At 47.2% G+C, this 18,016-nt stretch overlaps 1 protein-coding gene across 2 annotated transcripts in view; it reads left to right on the forward strand.

Annotated features, from left to right (window-relative positions):
• The window catches only part of RSF1 (remodeling and spacing factor 1), a 57,682-nt gene that overhangs the window by 828 nt on the left and 38,838 nt on the right, over positions 1–18,016 (forward strand). The gene's annotated exons all lie outside the window — the stretch shown is intronic.

Below are 18,016 nucleotides of genomic sequence, written 5' to 3' on the forward strand. Positions count from 1 at the left end.
AGCTGAAATAACTATTTTTGTTCAGGCTGGCGCTGGCAATGGGGCTCTTCCATCTCCTCCCCACCCCACAGCTTGGGGGGTCGCTTCTCAACCTTCCCCCCGCATCCCCACCCTTCTTACGTGCCCGTTTTTCCTTCACCCCTAAAGCAAGAAGGCCACGCACACACACAAGGCGATGTCCTGATCCTCCTTCAACCCCTCCTCCTTTCCTCTCTGTGGGGTGAGGAATGGGGAGGGGGAGGCACAGAGAAGCCCTGCGCCCTCCCCATGACTGCTGTTGTAGGCCATCTCCTCCCCACCAACAGTCAGCCATTGTGTGCCACCTCCATCCCTCTCTTCTCCTCCCTCTCGTCCCCTCTTGTAGTTAGGGAGGGGGGATAATCTGGCTGCTTCCTCCTTCCCCACCGCCACCTGAGCTGTGTGAGGTGGAGGGATGGGTTATACACTCGGCTGTTCTCTTTCAAGCTGCTCCTCCTCCCCTCTCCCCCTCTCTCCAGTAGCAGATTTGGTTGCCAGACTCCTTAATTCCTGCTCCCAGCCATGGAGGTGGGAGGGCCCTGGCCAAGAGAGCAGCCCTGGGGAGGGCTTTATGGAGGCTGCAGGCGGAATATAGAGGGGAAGGTGCTTGTTGCTCTTGGTCTCTTGTCTCTGTTATTGGTTTGGTTGTTGCCTCTGCACTCTTGCCACATAGGGAGACTGTGGAGCTCACGGCGCATGCTCGGCAAGGCCCCATAGAAACTTCCTGCTGCTGGAGAAGCCCAGCTCAGGGCTGCTTTTGGTCCAACAGCCCCTGCTTTTCCCCCAAAACACACTCGTTCTCCCTTCCTTCCCCACCAAACCCTCCCTGTCTTTGAAGGGGGTGTGTGTGTGTGTTTAAATCAGCATGCAGGGACTTCCTTGTATAAAGGAAGTTGGGTTTTGTGCAAAGTGCTGTTGTCCTGTCTGTGAGTTCACAACAGCCACTGCAGAAATACAGTGAAATAGGATTAATGTGTTGTCGTCTTGTGTTGTCCAGTGTCTGATCAGTATGGAAAAACCCCGGTGAGATGCATTGACTTTTAAACCAGGGTTAACTTTCTGGAAAACAAGTATTTATATTCAATTCCTCAGCAGTCCTATACCTCTTATGTTATATAAAGGACACATTAGAAGCAGCCCAGTTTTGTTCAACTGTTGCAAAACTTATTCATAAAACCCACCAACACACTTTTTGTTTGACTTTTTAATGAAAAGATGCCTTTTAAAGTGATGTCTGTAAAGAAAATTGATGCTTTTACTGGGTGATGTGATACAAGTGGGTGTGGAAGAGTCATTTTCTTGGGTGAACTGCAGTATCAATTCAAATGAAGGTGTGAGATAGTGACCTGTGTTTCAAGATATGCATTTGATTAACAAGTATAACCCTGATGACTTTCATTGCATGATGGGGGGGGGGGGGGTGTGTGTGTCGGTAGGACAATGATTTCTGCATAACCATGTCCTAAACAGCTTTCTAGTGACTTGGATTATGGAGTTTTCACTATGGGTTGCTTTGATACTTACCAAATGGTTAAACTTTTCTCTGTATTGCCCTTCCTGTTGGACAGGGGAGAGGATATTCTCAGACCTTTAGAACAGTGCCCCCAAATAGGAGCAGTTTTAGTGCTGGGAGTGTAGTCTCTGGATTACTTGGGGATTTTCTTGGTTGTGTCTGGTGTTGAAGATGTATTTTTCTTGCATTTTCTCATCTTTGAGAAAGAGTGGAGGTGTGGAAAGCAAACTTGAGTAAATATTGATGCTTGGTATGTGACAGGAGTTTCCTTTGATAAAACCAACTCATGGGGCTTGCATTGGGATGCTGGTGGCTGTGACCTGGTACATTATATCATAGATGAGGTCTGTTCCTAATGAAGAGAGTAGGGAAACAGTGTGTTAATGTGATTGATTTTTTTCTTGTATCTCATATTTGGTATCAAGCATGTTGGTGTCCTGTTGATCAGAAGTTATGGGGTTTGATGTGACTCTTTGCTAAAGTCATGATACGTTGTAGTAACATGTAATCATGGAGTGACAGAATGGTTTGGAAGGGACCTAAAAGCTCATCCAGTTCCAACCCCCTGCCACGGGCAGGGACACCTTCCACTAGAGCAGGTTGCTCCAAGCCCCTGTGTCCAACCTGGCCTTGAACACTGCCAGGGATGGGGCAGCCACAGCTTCTCTGGGAAAAGTCTGTGCCAGCGCCTCAGCACCCTCACAGGGAAGAGCTTCTGCCTCAGAGCTCATCTCAATCTCCCCTCTGGCAGGTTAAAGCCATTCCCCTTGGCCTGTCCCTACATGCCCTTGTCCAAAGCCCCTCTCCAGGTTTCCAGGAGCCCCTTTAGGCACTGGAGCTGCTCTAAGGTGTCCCCTTCAGGAGCCTTCTCTTCTCCAGGCTGCCCCAGCCCAGCTCTCTCAGCCTGGCTCCAGAGCAGAGCTGCTCCAGCCCTCGCAGCAGCTCCGGGGCCTCCTCTGGCCTCGCTCCAGCAGCTCCACGTCCCTCTTGTGCTGTTGCCCCAGAGCTGGATCAGGACTGCAGGGGGGGGCTCCCCAGAGTGCAGCAGAGGGGCAGGATCCCCTCCCTGACCTGCTGCTCATGCTCTGGGGGTGCAGCTCTGCACATGGGGGGTTCTGGGCTCAAGCACACTCTGAAGCCAGGTCATGGGGTGCTTCTCCTCAGGCTGCTCCATCCAGTCTCCCCCAGCCTGTGTTTGTGCTGGGGATTTGTCCTGACCCAGGGGCAGGGCCCTGCACTTGGCCTTTGTGAAAACCATGCTTTTGGGATAACGCTTGCAGTGACTGGATTTCTCTACGTAATATTTACTTCCATTAGTCCTCAAAATGCTGTTTTTAAGTGTACAAGTCATAAAGTTGCTAAACATTGATTGAAAACTGAAGTGGTCCTTTTTTCTGCTGAACATCTGTTATTTACCAACTGTATGTAGTTTTCTTTGGATAGCAAAAGGGATTTTGATTTCAGTTCTATACATTTAGTTTCACTTTGGATACCAGCATTGCTTGACAGTGGATTTGCATTGACAGTGATACATAATAAAATGTGAGCAAATAGATGTGAAACCTATGAAGTGTTTTCTGAATTTCTTGTGTCTGGAGCAACTTTTAAATCTTAGTAGAATCATAGAATCATGGAATGGTTTGGCTTGAAGGGACCTTAAAGCTCATCCAGGTCCAACCCCCTGCCACGGGCAGGGACACCTTCCACTAGAGCAGGTTGCTCCAAGCCCCTGTGTCCAACCTGGCCTTGAACACTGCCAGGGATGGGGCAGCCACAGCTTCTCTGGGAAAAGTCTGTGCCAGCGCCTCAGCACGCTCACAGGGAAGAACTTCTTCCTTATATCCAGCCTGAACTTCCCCTGTTTCAGTTTGAACCCATGACCCCTTGTCCTATCACTCCAGTCCCTGATGAAGAGTCCCTCTCCAGCATCCTTGTAGCCCCCTTCAGACACTGGAAAGCCGCTATGAAGTAATGGCTATTTGGAGCTCCTCCCCACATTAATTTTGCAATCAGGGAAGAGAATCAATAGTGTGGGGGGTTGTTGGTTACCTTTAGCCCTGTTTTGATACTCAGCAGTTCCAATAGTGGTTTTGGGGTGGTTTTTTTTGGTTCTATGTTTTTCAACATGGCCTAGATTGGCTTGTCTCAAGAGTTACTCTTGGGAGACACCAGTGGAGGTCATTTTCTTTGTTAGGAGCCTCAAGGAGAACCAGGAACTCGTTTGAGTGTTGTTCAGTAGCTGTAGAACACTCGTATTTTCTTTCCTGTTAATAATTACAACAAAGAACTTGTCCATTATTAAGGAATCAAGGTTTAACTTCCCTTACAGAAGGGATGCTGCGAGGATGCTGAGCAGATGCGGACAACAAGGAAGCGATCAAGTGTTTCTTAAAGGCATTTTAGGCTTTTAAGGCTCAGGAAGCACTTGAACTTTGCTGTATTCTCTCTTCTACCGGAGAATTTCAAGACAAATAGCAGTGACAGCAGTGCTTGAGCAGGAATAACTTCCTGTAGTTGTCTGACAAGTTTAGATATCAAATGAACCTGTATTAGTAGCAGGTGAGATGTTTTAACTGTGTGTACACAGGTGTGGTCTTGTCTTGAAGTGCACAAACCAATTTGAAATGCTCTTTGGGATTTGGGGGGTGATGTAAATCAGGCTCAAATAGGACAAGAGGAATGTGTGGTGGTGATTTTGCTGTTGAATGGTGGGATCAACTGGGAGGTGTGGAAATAGGCTGCTGCTTATGATAAAATAGCTGAACTTCCTGGCTGGTGGCTATTGGGAAGTTGGCTGGTGAAGATTTGGTTTTCTGGAGGACAATTGTCTTGCCTTTAAGAATGCCATGGTCCTTATGAGCTTCAGGTCCTTTCCATCCCAAACCATCCTGTGATTCTTGCTTTATGTACAGTGTTGTGACTTGGGTTGCAATGGTGACAATCTTCTTGAGAAGGGTCAAAGTTGAGTGTCAGGATGGTGCCATGGTTAACTCGGAATTTGCTTGTTGAGATGCTTCAAGAAGTAAATGGTTTCTTGTGGGAGTGTTTTCAAAAGGAAGTGTCGTGGTCAACTCAGCCCCACAGAGCAGCTTGTTCACTCTCCTCTGGTGGGATGGGGCAAAGTATTGGAGGGTAAAAGTGAGGAAACTCATGGATTGAGATAGAGACACTTTAACAGGTAAAGCAAAAGCAAACCAAGGGATTCATCCACCACTTCCCATCACAGGCAGATGCTCAGCCATCTCCAGGACAGGCTCCATCACGTGTAATGGTGACCTGGGAAGACAAACACCATCACTCCCAACATCCTCCTTCCTTCCTTCTTCCTCCAGCTTTATGTGCTGAGCTGGCATCCTCTGGTGTGGGATATCCCTGGTTTCAGTTGGGATCAGCTGTCCTGGCTTTGTGCCCTCCCAACTCTTTGTGCACCCCCAGCCCACTCACTGGTGGGGTGGTGTGAGGAGCAGGAAAGGCCTTGGCTGTGTGTAAGCACTGCTCAATAGCAGCAAAACCATCCCTGTGTGATCAACACTATTCCCAGCACGGATCCAAACCATAGCCCCATACCAGCTGCTATGGAGAAAATTTATCTCAGCCAAAACCACATTCTCCACCCCTTGTTCCATACTTCTGATGTCAGGCTCAGGTCCTGAACCCTCCAGTACATCCTCACTAACCACCACCCTTCCCAACCTTTGATCTGATACAGGGATCTTTGCCTTAGTTTGTGGGTCACCCCTTGAAATGTCTGTAAAACATCCACTGAGTTAATTTAGCCCTTGACTTTGGGCTCCATCTGTGATGGGGTTCACTCAGAGCAGGAGAGGTGGTGTCACATGTAGTTACTGGGCACCAAAGCCAGCCCTGGTCACTGCTGCACTTGTAAGGCTTGTCCTCCACTGGTTCAAGTGGTTCTTGTTGTAGTAATTCCTAGAACGTGCAACTCAAATCCTGGCTTACAACAAGTTAGATGCATTTCCAGTCTCCTTCCCTTGCCCCTGCTCCACTTGGGCTTACCCTCAGCCAAAGATGCACCTTCTCCAGCATGGACATGGCTTTGAGCCACAGTCCCTTCAGAGATCCACCTCTTGCACCACGCGGAACCATGGCCACAGATGCTTTGAGATGTACCTGCTCTAGTGTGGACTCATCCACACCTTGAGGGTGTCCTGCTCCCATGTGAGCTCACCGCAGGTGCCAGTCTCTTCGACTGGAGTTGACACTGGAGTTCCAGCCTGCCCAGTGCAGCAGTACAGACCCAGCAGCCATGCCCTGGCCATCTGCCAGCCCAGGCACATGGCCCCTGCTGTTACCAAGTGTTCCCAGGCAGAGCAGAGGGAGATGAGCACCACTACAGTGAGCAGCAAAGCAAAAAGCAGCCACTCACAAGCACTAGACTTGAATTCACAGCAAGGCAAGTGAGCCCCGTGGCAAGCAAGGAGCCTGCCAGTTAATAGCTGAACAGTAAGAACAGCTATAAATATGAACTAGAACATTCTGATCAAACCTGTCTTTATCTCAAACCCTTTGAGCCCTGTGTTGGGTGCCAAAAAGGATGGTTGTGGTTTAACCCCAGCTGGCAGCTCAGCCCCACAGAGCAGCTTGTTCACTCTCCTCTGGTGGGATGGGGGAGAGGGTCAGAAGGGTAAGTGAGGAAACTCATGGATTGAGATAGAGACACTTTAACAGGTAAAGCAAAAGCAAACCAAGGGATTCATCCACCACTTCCCATCACAGGCAGGTGCTCGGCCATCTCCAGGACAGGCTCCATCATGTGTAATGGTGACTTGGGAAGACAAACACCATCACTCCCAACATCCTCCTTCCTTCCTTCTTCCCTCAGCTTTATGTGCTGAGCTGGCATCCTATGGTGTGGGATATCCCTTGGGTCAGTTGGGGTCAGCTGTTCCAGCTGTGTCCTCTCCCAACTCCTTGTGCACCCCCAGCCCACTCACTGGTGGGATGGTGTGAGGAGCAGGAAAGGCCTTGGCTCTGTGTAAGCGCTGCTAAATAGCAGCAAAACCATCTCTGTGTGATCAGCACTATTCCCAGCATGGATCCAAACCATCGTCTCATACAATCTACTATGGAGAAAATGAGCTCTACCCCAGCCAAAACCAGCACAGCAGCCCAATATATGGTTTTAACTGGAACTTGGGAGAGCTGGGAGGTGTCATTGCTTCTGTGTTGCTGTACTTTTAGTTGCAAAACTGAGGTACCAATACAGATGACCCTGCAGGGTGCCACAGTGCTGTATCTCCTATGACTCTGCTTCCTACCAAAGGCAAAACTGGGCAAAGTGGAACAAACCATCACAGGAAACCAATATTGGTTCTCCTTTTTCTAACAAAAATACAGGCTTTTAACTAAGAGTTTTTACTTGCAACAATCCAAACAGTAGATCTATGTGATGGAGGGGAGCAAAAGCTATGCCTGTATTTATGGCTGTGTTTAAGGACCCATGGTATCAAATCCTGCCTCATTTGTGGAGGTAAATAGCTTGAGAATTGGTGTAAATGTTAATTAAGCACTTGGTCTCTTGTGACTGAAAATATTAGTCCAGTGTTCAGCTTGCACAGCAGAGATCTGAGGTTACACATGACTGCACAAACCACTTGCCCTTTGCCTCTTCCCCAGTGCATGAATGGGGGAACCTCTCCTGGAGATGATGGCATCTTCCAAAGGAGGTGAGGCTGTGTTAGCTCAGCTCAGCACGATGGGTTGGGTTTGTTGGTTACATGTATGTGTGCTTTACATATTCTTTCAGCTAAATAACAAACCAGCATCAAAATCTTGCTGGTAACAATGATTGGTCTTGAAAACAGGCGGTGTGTTTTGGTTGGCATTTCCAGTCTGAGGCACTCTTCCATATTCCCACTGCAGCTTAAGCATCTTTATCTCCTTTGACTCTTGACAATCATCCTGCCAGACCCAGCCTCGAAGTTTTTAACTTGATTACAGCATGATAGGATAAGAGGTGATGGGTTCAAACTGAAACAGAGGAAGTTCAGGTTGGATATAAGGGAGAAGTTCTTCCCTGTGAGGGGGCTGAGGCACTGGCACAGGGTGCCCAGAGAAGTGGTAAATGCTCCATCCCTGGCAGTGCTCAAGGCCAGGTTGGACGGAGCCTTGGGTGACATGGTCTAGTGTGAGATGTCCCTGCCCATGGCAAGGGGTTGGAACTGGATGATCTTAAGGTCCTTTCCAACTCAAACCATTCTATGATCCTGTGAATGTGTTGTGTTTGTTTGGAGTTTGATCATAAAAACACTCCTCACATGTTGGCTTGGGTTGAAGTGGTGGATAAAAAGACCTGATGAGATGCAGATGGCAATAGGTCCATCTTGGTAAAGCTTTTCTCCCCTTCCCCTTTTCTCTGTTTAAAATTAACTGAGAGTAAAGGCTTGTGGAAACCCCAAGCAAACCACTTACAGTTTTTTTAGGTTATTTCAGTAGAGGATGCCTGAAACTTAAAAATATATAGTCTTTGGAGCTTCAGAGCAGTAAGTTCTGGTTTACAATCTGCTGTCTGTTGTCTAAATCTTGTAGACCTCTCTTTTCAAATGAATTTAGCTGCTGAAGCCACTTGTTTCAGTGGGTTATGTCAGGTATTTCTGTTGGCATTGCAATACCCCTGGAAAGCTTTACAGCATTAAGTTTAAGGGTCCTCACCATTCTCTGAAGGCATTAACAGTGAGCATTGGTTTAAAGTGATGTTGAATATCTGTATGGGAGAAACATAGCTGAAGCTTTGAGCTGCTTAAAATAGCAAGCAAAAGCCAACCAGATCTAATGACAAGGAGTTGGGCAGACTTTCAAGCTCAAGATTAGGTCTGTTCCTAAAGAAGAGGGTAGAGAAGCAGAGTGTTCTCTTAATGTGATTGATTTTTCTAGATCATCCTTAAAGCTCATCCAGTTCCAACCCCCTGCCATGGACAGGGACACATCATCACATCTAAGCTGGAAGTTGTGTTCTGACCACCAATCCTTGTCCTTGGACCTGGCCACCTTCAGAGGGCTGCAGAAGCTGAGGAGTAACCTCTTGCTTGAGGTTACTTCCAGGTAGTATCGGCTGGTGTAAGAACAGTTAGATATGTGTGTGCAGCTATTAGTGCCTGCTGCCAGGTACAGCCACTTCTGAGCCCATCCTGAAGGTGACTTTAGGATTAGCTTGTTTATGGCCTGAGAAGAACTTCTGGAAGACTCATAGGGTTGTTGATACAAAGATTAAAACAGAGTAGCTATTTGTGGTGTTTCTGTGCTCTGCAGTAGCTGATAGACTGCATCCCTCAGGCAGAAACCTGGTAGTTTTGAGGGGGGAAAGAGAACCTGCTTAGTGACTTGGTGATCTCATCCTGCTGGAGGCAGAAGACAGTGACAGAAAGACTTCCTTTGGTGGGATGAAGGAGAGGATGGGAGATGCTGAAGGACTGAACTGGCAAAGAGGGGCAGAGGATGGAAAGGTGATGAATAAATCATAGAATCCCAGCCTGGTTTGGGTTGGAAATGACCTTAAGATCATCCAGTTCCAACCCCCTGCCATGGGCCAGGGCACCTTCCACTAGAGCAGGTTGCTCCAAGCCCCTGTGTCCAACCTGGCCTTGAACACTGCCAGGGATGGAGCAGCCACAGCTTCTCTGGGCACCCTGTGCCAGCGCCTCAGCACCCTCACAGTAAAGAACTTCTTCCTTATATCTAACCTACATCTCCCCTGTTTCAGTTTGAACCCATCACCCCTTGTCCTATCACTCCAGTCCCTGATGAAGAGTCCCTCTCCAGCATCCTTGTAGCCCCCTTCAGACACTGGAAGCTGCTATGAGGTCACCACGCAGCTTCTCTTCTCCAGGCTCAACAGCCCCAATGTTCTCAGCCTGTCTCCATACGGGAGGTGCTTCAGCCCCTGATCATCCTCGTGGCCTCCTCTGGACTTGCTCCAACAGCTCCGTGTCCATCATCTGCGTCCTGGCTCAAACAATAAAACTCACACAAAGGTGTGTTATATTCTTTGTTACTTCCAGCCTTGCAGGAAGAGCACAGTTTATTCCAGTTGTGGAATAGCCACAAGATCTGTGGCTAACACTAAGATGGTCTTTCCTCCTTATTTCATTACTCTTTTCTCCTCTCCTTCCTTCTCCCCAAATCAATGAACTCCCCTTTGCTTCAGTTGTTCTACATTTTAGCTTTAATGAGTACTTAGTAGCTTCTAGCATTTCTCTCTCATATGCAGTGTGCCATCAGCCTGAGAGAGTTATTTCTCTTCCCCCAGAGCCAAACAAAGCTCTTGGAGCTCGAGCAGCAGAGAATTTCTCAGAACTACAATAGAAATAGTGACCTTGTTGATGTCTGTAATGGTCTGGGGAAAACAAACCATTTCTCAAAATGAGGGAAGGGCTATTTCTAAAGACTCCAGTATTTCAGCAGCTGCGCTTTAGTATTTGATTTCTTTCCATTATAATAATTTAGATGTTGTGGTACCTTAGAGAAAAGCATTTGCTTCCCCTTGAACTTCCAGGCTCAAGTGATACTTGAAGAATGGATAACAAGCAAGTCGTACCTCATCAATCCTAGCCTTAATAATCCCCTTTTCCCGGAAAATGGGGTTTATCAGCATGAAGCTCTGTGGCATTTTGGGGGTTGTTTTAAGCTCTGTTTTCCTATCCTAACAGTTGTGGTTGGCAAAATCCTGACCCAGTAGTTTGCTGAATGAAGTTTGCCTGTTATAGTCGCTTGGTTTCGTCCTCTGCTCAGTATCCCTTTGGTGCTGCTCTGGCTGTTTTCCAGCTCATCCCCAGTTTATCTGGTAGCACAAGTGCCAGGGCACGTTCACTGCCTTTTAGTAGTAATGACTCCCAGGATTAGGAGGGTTTCCTCCTGAGAACAAGCTGGGATGCATCACAAAAGCCATATTCATTAGCGGCTGATAGAAGTGTGGAAGTTTTAGTTTGATCCCAGAGCTTGTGGTGTGGTGTTCTTGGAGTTATCAGCAGTGCAAGGAAGCATCCAAGGGGAGAGCTACGTGGTAAAACCCCTCACCTAAAATTGCCTGGAGGTGGTAGTTGAAAGGGAACTAGCTCAACCAGGCCATGTGAATGTCCTGCTTTGCAAAAGGTGCTTCCAGTAGGTGGCAAAATTACCCCTTGAAGTGTATATTTAAGCTTAAAGTTAGATGTGTAATTAAACTTAAAGCTTAATTAAATACTTAAGATTAAATATGTTTGTATATTAGGCACATTCTGTAGCAGACAGTATTAGCTGAGCTCCTAAATAACATGTTAGCAATCAGTGTGAAGGTTAGGGAAGGGTAGCAGCAGATGAGTGTTGTGGCTTAAGCCACCCAGGACAATAAGGAGAAGTGATAGGATAACAAGGGAGCTTTGGGAGAAGGGAGACAAGGATTAGTCATAAATCAAGGACTGAAACCACTGATGGAGCTTGCAGAGTTAGTAGAGGTCTGTGAATGAATCTTTGTCTGACAAATGGGAGTGGGGTGGTGAAGGTAAATGTGAGGAGTTGGGCTGGTTCAGGCTGGAGAAGAGAAGGCTCCTGAAGGGGAGACCTTGGAGCAGCTCCAGTGCCTAAAGGGGCTCCAGGAAAGCTGGAGAGGGGCTTTGGCCAAGGGCCTGTAGGGACAGGCCAAGGGGAATGGCTTTAACCTGCCAGAGGGGAGATTGAGATGAGCTCTGAGGCAGAAGCTCTTCCCTGTGAGGGTGCTGAGGCGCTGGCACAGACTTTTCCCAGAGAAGCTGTGGCTGCCCCATCCCTGGCAGTGTTCAAGGCCAGGTTGGACACAGGGGCTTGGAGCAACCTGCTCTAGTGGAAGGTGTCCCTGCCCGGGGCAGGGCTTGGAACTGGATGAGCTTTAAGGTCCCTTCCAACACAAACCATTCTATGACTGTGAATGAATGTCCCAAGTTTTTTATGTCAAGTAGAAACAGTTTGAAAGGTGGAAATCTAACCCTGGTGAAATGCAGGCAATAAAGATGAAATATGATAGAACTTTCATGTTAGGAAGTTATGTGCTGGAGCATCTGATGATGTGGAAGTGTGCTGAGCTGCCAGGGTTAGATCCTCAGCTGAAAAAGCTCAGGAATACAGCTGGGAAAAATACCCAGACTCCTGTTGGAGCCCAGGAGTGGAACACAGTGAGTAGCACATGTTAAAAAGTCTAACAAAGATTTAGGGAATCAGAAGCAAGGAGCTTTTACATCTGGTTTTGGTCAAGTTTATGAAATTGTAATTTCATAGTTGTGTTAGTTATTCTCCAGAGAAAAATCATCTTCTCTTTTCTGTTTGAAAGCATGGATAGTTCTTCTGAAGCATGGATAGATTGTTTATGCTTGACACATCCTTACCCAGAGATGCAAAGTCTTTCAGGAGGTCACTGATTAAAGTGGTTGACTTATGTTCCACAGCTCTATTACCTGATACGACCAAAAATAGGAACTCTCATGCTCGACCCTTCTTTGGCATTATCCTTTGTGTCAGGAGGAACCAGGTGAGCCATGGAGTGTGGTTTGTGCCAGTGCAGTCTTCAGCCCAACATGTTAATGCAAACTGATGTTGCCAGTGGTCTGTGTTCATGCTGTTGATGTTAAGTTAGGAGCAGCTGAGGAGTGGATTTGCTTTCTGCTCATCCCTGACATCCCCCTCATCCCCTGGCACAGGGTCAGAGGAACCTTGAGGAGTGCATCACCCAACCACTGAACATGAGGCAGCATCCAAAGTGGTCATGGATTGAGAGAGGAAGCAGCATCAGAAACCTGAGAGTGATGAACCAATAGAAGTTGGGTAAAGAGATATATTTTTATTGGTCACTGTGGTATAAATAAAGTAGAATTCCTGATTTTTAATTATTCTTCTTATGGGATGGGAAATTAATCTTAATTGCCAAGAAAACAGGAAGGAGATCACAGAGTGGTTGAGGCTGGAAGGGACCTCTGGGGATCATCGGGTCCAAGCTCCCTGCTCAGGCAGGTCACCTGGAGCTCATTGCCCAGGATTGTGTCAGATGGCTCATGGATATCTCCAGGGGAAAAGACTCCAGAAATGAGTTGGTTTAAAAAAGCTTAAGGTGAAGGATGGCTCATGCAGCCTCAGGGGAAGCACTGCTGTGGAGAAAATAGAATCCCAGCCTGGTTTGGGTTGGAAGGGACCTTAAAGCTCATCCAGTTCCAACCCCCTGCCACAGGCAGGGACACCTTCCACTAGAGCAGGTTGCTCCAAGCCCCTGTGTCCAACCTGGCCTTGAACACTGCCAGGGATGGGGCAGCCACAGCTTCTCTGGGGCACCCTGTGCCAGTGGCTCAGATAGTATTGAGAGTGGGCAACAAAACTGCACGTGAAAACGGGTGGTGATGTATGTGTGTGCATATATAAGCGATAAGTAAGCGTGCATTAGAAGGGAAAATGTTCATGATGAACACATCCCCGGGTAGTTAAAATTAGCTGTTAGCTCAACAAAATATAGAATCATAGAATGGAAACAAAGAATCAAGAAGGTTGGAAAAGACCTTTAAGCTCATCAAGTCCAAGTGCTCCGCAGCACTGCCAAGGCCACCACTAACCCATGGCACTGAGGCCTCGGCTACACGGGGTGTGAACACTTGCAGGGCTGGTGACTCCAGCCCTGCCCTGGGCAGCCTGTTCCAATGCCTGAGCACCCTTTGGGGAAGGAATTGTTCCTCAGCTCCATCTAAACCTGCCCTGGTGCAGCTTGAGGCCGTTTCCTCTTGTCCCATCCCTTGTTCCTTGGGAGCAGAGACCAGCCCCCTCCTGGCTCCATCCTCCTGTCAGGCAGTTGCAGAGAGTGATAAGGTCACCCCGAGCCCTCTCTTCTCATCATTAACATGGAACTGGCATTTAAAGATTAACAAAACACCAGATAGCACCGAGATGGGCTGAGAATCACAGTAACACTCGGGATACTTTATTTTGGGCACGTGTATCTACCTCTCATTTTGGTGATTGCTCATTTACCTTCATCTTGACTTTAGTGCTCGGCTGTGGCAGCTCCTTCTCGCAAGGTTGTGCAGACAGATCAGGAGGCTAAGGAAGACTATGAAGCTTTAAAGAAAGGTGCTATTAGCTTCAGAAGAGGTTTTTCAAGTGTACAGACAGGGCTGCTGGAGATTTGCATTCCTTTTGTACTGTAAAACCTGAGAAATGGCACAATGAATGAAATGTGAAATTAATTCAGGTTTAAATGCTTTTCACATGTTCTATAATTACAATTGATTGCTGCAAATTATAACTGAGGCCAGAGCTCAGGAAATTTTAGACACTAATGAATGGTGACTTTTGCAAATATTGAAATAGAAAACTAAGAGCATGAAGTTTCTTCCTTCTGTGTTAAGCCAGACTCTAACTAAAAAGAGGATTTAAAGGTAGCCAAGGGGCAGGTAATTTCATGTGTGTGCTGTGGGGTTTTAGTACCTACTGACAGAGGGGAGGTGAGCTCTGAGGCAGAAGCTCTTCCCTGTGAGGGTGCTGAGGCGCTGGCACAGACTTTTCCCAGAGAAGCTGTGGCTGCCCCATCCCTGGCAGTGTTCAAGGCCAGGTTGGACACAGGGGCTTGGAGCAACCTGCTCTAGTGGAAGGTGTCCCTGCCCGTGGCAGGGGGTTGGAGCTGGGTGAGCTTTAAGGTCCCTTCAACCCAAACCATTCCATGGCTATGAACGTGCAAATTGTAGGTAGAAACTCCTCATCTCTTCAGGCTGTTACCCTCATCTTTAGCTCAGTTGTGGTGGCACCAGAGCCTGAGCTCTGGGAAGGTGACAGTGCTACCAGCCTGGCAGGGTGCTTGCTGGCTTTGAGTCAGCCTGGACAGCAGGACATAATGTCAGTGCCAGAGTTGACAGTCTTGGCTCCCCCTGTGAAGCAGCAACAGCCCCAAAGTTATAACTGGTTCTTGCAATTAAAAGAATGATGTTGACAGGGGTGGGTGTTTTGATGGTGTGAACAGGTCAAAACATGAGTTTGCTCATAGGAGTTTATAGTTAAGGGTTGGGTGCTTCAAGGAGTGAAACTTCATTGAATCTACACCCTATATGAGACCCAGTTATCAGCTCGCAAGAAGATATAAGCAGTTTGCTGCTTCTCGAAGTCTAAATAAGTCTTTATTTTAGACCTAAGCTTAAGGTGAGGTCAAGCCCCACACTGTGTTTTTATGGACTACTTCATCAGGCAGCTCTCTTGGACAGGTTTGTTTTGTGTCAAGTTTTCCACCCCTGGAATCCTGTGTTCAGTTTGGGTCCTGCTGCACAGAAAAGATGTGGATGGGCTGGAGAGGGTCCAGAGAAGGGCCACAAAGATGATCCAAGGACTGGGCAGTGTGTGAGGAAAGGCTGAGAGAGCTGGGACTGTTCAGCTGGAGAAGAGGAGGCTCAGGGGAGACCTGATCCCATGTGCCAGGAGTTAAAGGGTGGCTACAAAGAAGATGGAGACTCCCTTTTGACAAGGAGTCCCATGGGAAAGATGAGGGGTGATGGGCACAAGTTACTCCTGGGAAGATTCCAGTTGGACACAAGAGGAAAATCTTCCACACTGAGAACAACCAGCCATTGGAATAATCTCCCCAGGGAAGTGTTGACTCCCCAGTGTTGGATAAGATTGGGCTGGACAGGGTGCGGGGCATCTAGTCTAGGTCATGCTTTGCCAAGAAACATTGGAGCAGATGATCCTTGAGGTCTCTTCCAACCTGGAATTCTATGATCCTATGATTCTTACATTCCTATTCTCACTTGCTTCCTGAGGTTCTGACAAAATACTGGAGGCAAAGCTGCTGATAGCTGTGAAACCATTGAAAAGAAGCCTCAAATTCTGTGCTAATTGGATTAAACTTGTAAAAGTTTTGGGTTGGGACCAAGAATTCATCTGGAGAACAACTTTCATCCAGCTGTGACTTCCATGGAAATCTTTGTCAGCTGCTGGAAATGTTGCTCTCTTACCAGTTTGCCCAAGTCTGAACTGTGCTGTGGCTCTTTCTGGATAGCTGGTATCTTAAATGTTCTACATTTTCACTGCTGATCTCTTAATGAACTGATTCCACCTTCGAGCAGAGCAAACACCCAGCTCTTCGTTTCCAGCTGCTGGTGCAGAATGACTTGGGTTGGCTTCACCTTCCAAGTTTCCTTATGCTGCTCCTTCAAGAAGACTCCCATAAAGCTGCTGGTGCTGAAATCCCAAGTGCTTGCTGAGGAGTTCTCAGTATTTCTCCACATTAGTCAGTGCTGGATGCTTTGCAAAACATAAGATGTGTGTCTTTGTAGCATGGTTACATTCTTGTACTTCTTTAGGGGATGATAAGTGAGGAATACTGAGGTTTATTGGGAGGTTTAAGTTGGTAGAACTGGGTTTTCAAGAGAAGGTGTCTGCAGTATTGGACAGAGAAACTGCCATGAAACCTTCACCTGCTGCTGTTGTTCAGTCAAGTCAAGATGAAAAGGTGAATCCCAGAGTTGAACTGAGACTTGTTGGAAGTGCGGGTTGGATCACCAGAGACTGGAGACCAAACGTGCCATGTTTGAAGTTGAACCTGAAATAGGGCAAAAGTATCTTTGTAGCAAGTCTCATCTGATAATGAAAAAGAGATAAATCTGTTTTGTTTGGGTTTTTTCCACTGAGGAATAAATCTAACCTTGGGAATGAAACTCCTTTTAGAAGAGGGCTTTTGATTCAACCTGCTCTGAATTTTTGCTTATTGCCTTTTGATTCAAGTAAGACATGTGGGAGAAAGTGATTTTAGAGTTTAATCAACATCTTTCTTCCACTGATGCTGAAGAGAACTCTCAAACCTGAGGAATTAACAAAGCTGACACCAGGGTGGTGATCCTGGTAACTGAACAGAGCAAGGAATTGAAAAGCATTTAAATCTGCCCTTGTTTTCATACAATGAACTAAAAACGGGACTTGCAGGCAACTTTATCCTCTAAAATGTTAAAAGAAGCTTGCTAGATTTATGTGAATGAAGGTAAATGAAGCTGAAGCCTTAACTCTCGATGCACACAACACTCTTCATATGTCTAATCTTCATTTTCACTTATTTCACTGCACTGAGGATGTTCAGTTCAATGAACAGGATATATGCTCTTTCACTTGAAGTTAAATGCTGCCATGCTTAGAGAATGGAGTTCATCTGCCAGAAATGTCTGTGCATGGATAAACCTTGTGAACTAAGGTCAGATTTACAATGGTAGTTATAACAAGAAGCAGAAGAGCTTAGGTAACAGCTTAAGAATGAGATGTACCCTGGGCTGCATCAAAAGGAGCGTGAGCAGCAGGTTGAAGGAGGTGATCCTGCCCCTCTGCTCTGCTCTTGTGAGACCCCACTTGCAGCACTGTGTGCAGTGCTGGTGTCCTCAACAGAAGAAGGACATGGAGCTGCTGGAGCAAGTCCAGAGGAGGCCACGAGGATGATCAGGGGCTGGAGCACCTCCCGTCTGGAGACAGGCTGAGAACATTGGGGCTGTTGAGCCTGGAGAAGAGAAGCTGCGTGGAGACCTCAGAGCAGCTTCCAGTGTCTGAAGGGGGCTACAAGGATGCTGGGGAGGGACTCTTCATCAGGGACTGGAGTGATAGGACAAGGGGTGATGGGTTCAAACTGAAACAAGGGAAGTTCAGGCTGGATATAAGGAAGATGTTCCCTGTGAGGGTGCTGAGGCGCTGGCACAGACTTTTCCCAGAGAAGCTGTGGCTGCCCCATCCCTGGCAGTGTTCAAGGCCAGGTTGGACACAGGCGCTTGGAGCAACCTGCTCTGGTGGAAGGTGTCCCTGCCCGTGGCAGGGGGTTGGATCTGGATGAGCTTTAAGGTCCCTTCCACCCAAACCCTTTTGTGCTTCTGTGATTGTGGGCAGAGCAATGGTGCTTCATTACAACTTAGACAAATAGGTGATAAATTCTAACTATCTGAAAATAATCTCACAGCTAAAATCAGGGCTGAATTTTAAGTCATATCTCACTTGCAGCAAGGCCTGATGCAGTGAGGCCAGTCTGCAGCTCTGATAGCAAGGTCTGTTAGGTTGGTGACACAACTTACTAAATGGGGTGGAAAAGGCTTTTAGGGCTCAGTTTCAAGCACTGTCCACGTTGGTCACAGCTCCTTTGCAATCAGCACGATGTGGTGTCATGGGCTCCCTGCATGGGGATGGGTTTAGCAGTAAGATGAAACTCTTAACATTGCTGGATAGTATTTAGTGGCATTTACTCTGGATGGTCCAGGCAAGCAGAGACTCTTCTCGTAGGTATTTCTTCAGCAAAGCAATGTCAAGGTACTTGGATACGGGTATGAAAATGCTGTAGCTGCTGAGCATCCAGATTTCAAAGTGCTTCCCTGGGATAACAGTGTCATTTCAATGTGAGCGTGGTTTGTTTGTTGTTTTAATGCCTGCCAAGATCTTTCTAGGAACAGGATATAAAAGTGCTACTTGGTGACTTGTTCTCTCTGTTTTGATCTGGGCTTTGATGACAGCATGTTTGATTGCTCTTTT

This window comes from Strigops habroptila, chromosome 2 (assembly GCF_004027225.2).
Source record: "Strigops habroptila isolate Jane chromosome 2, bStrHab1.2.pri, whole genome shotgun sequence".
NCBI lineage: Eukaryota > Metazoa > Chordata > Aves > Psittaciformes > Psittacidae > Strigops > Strigops habroptila.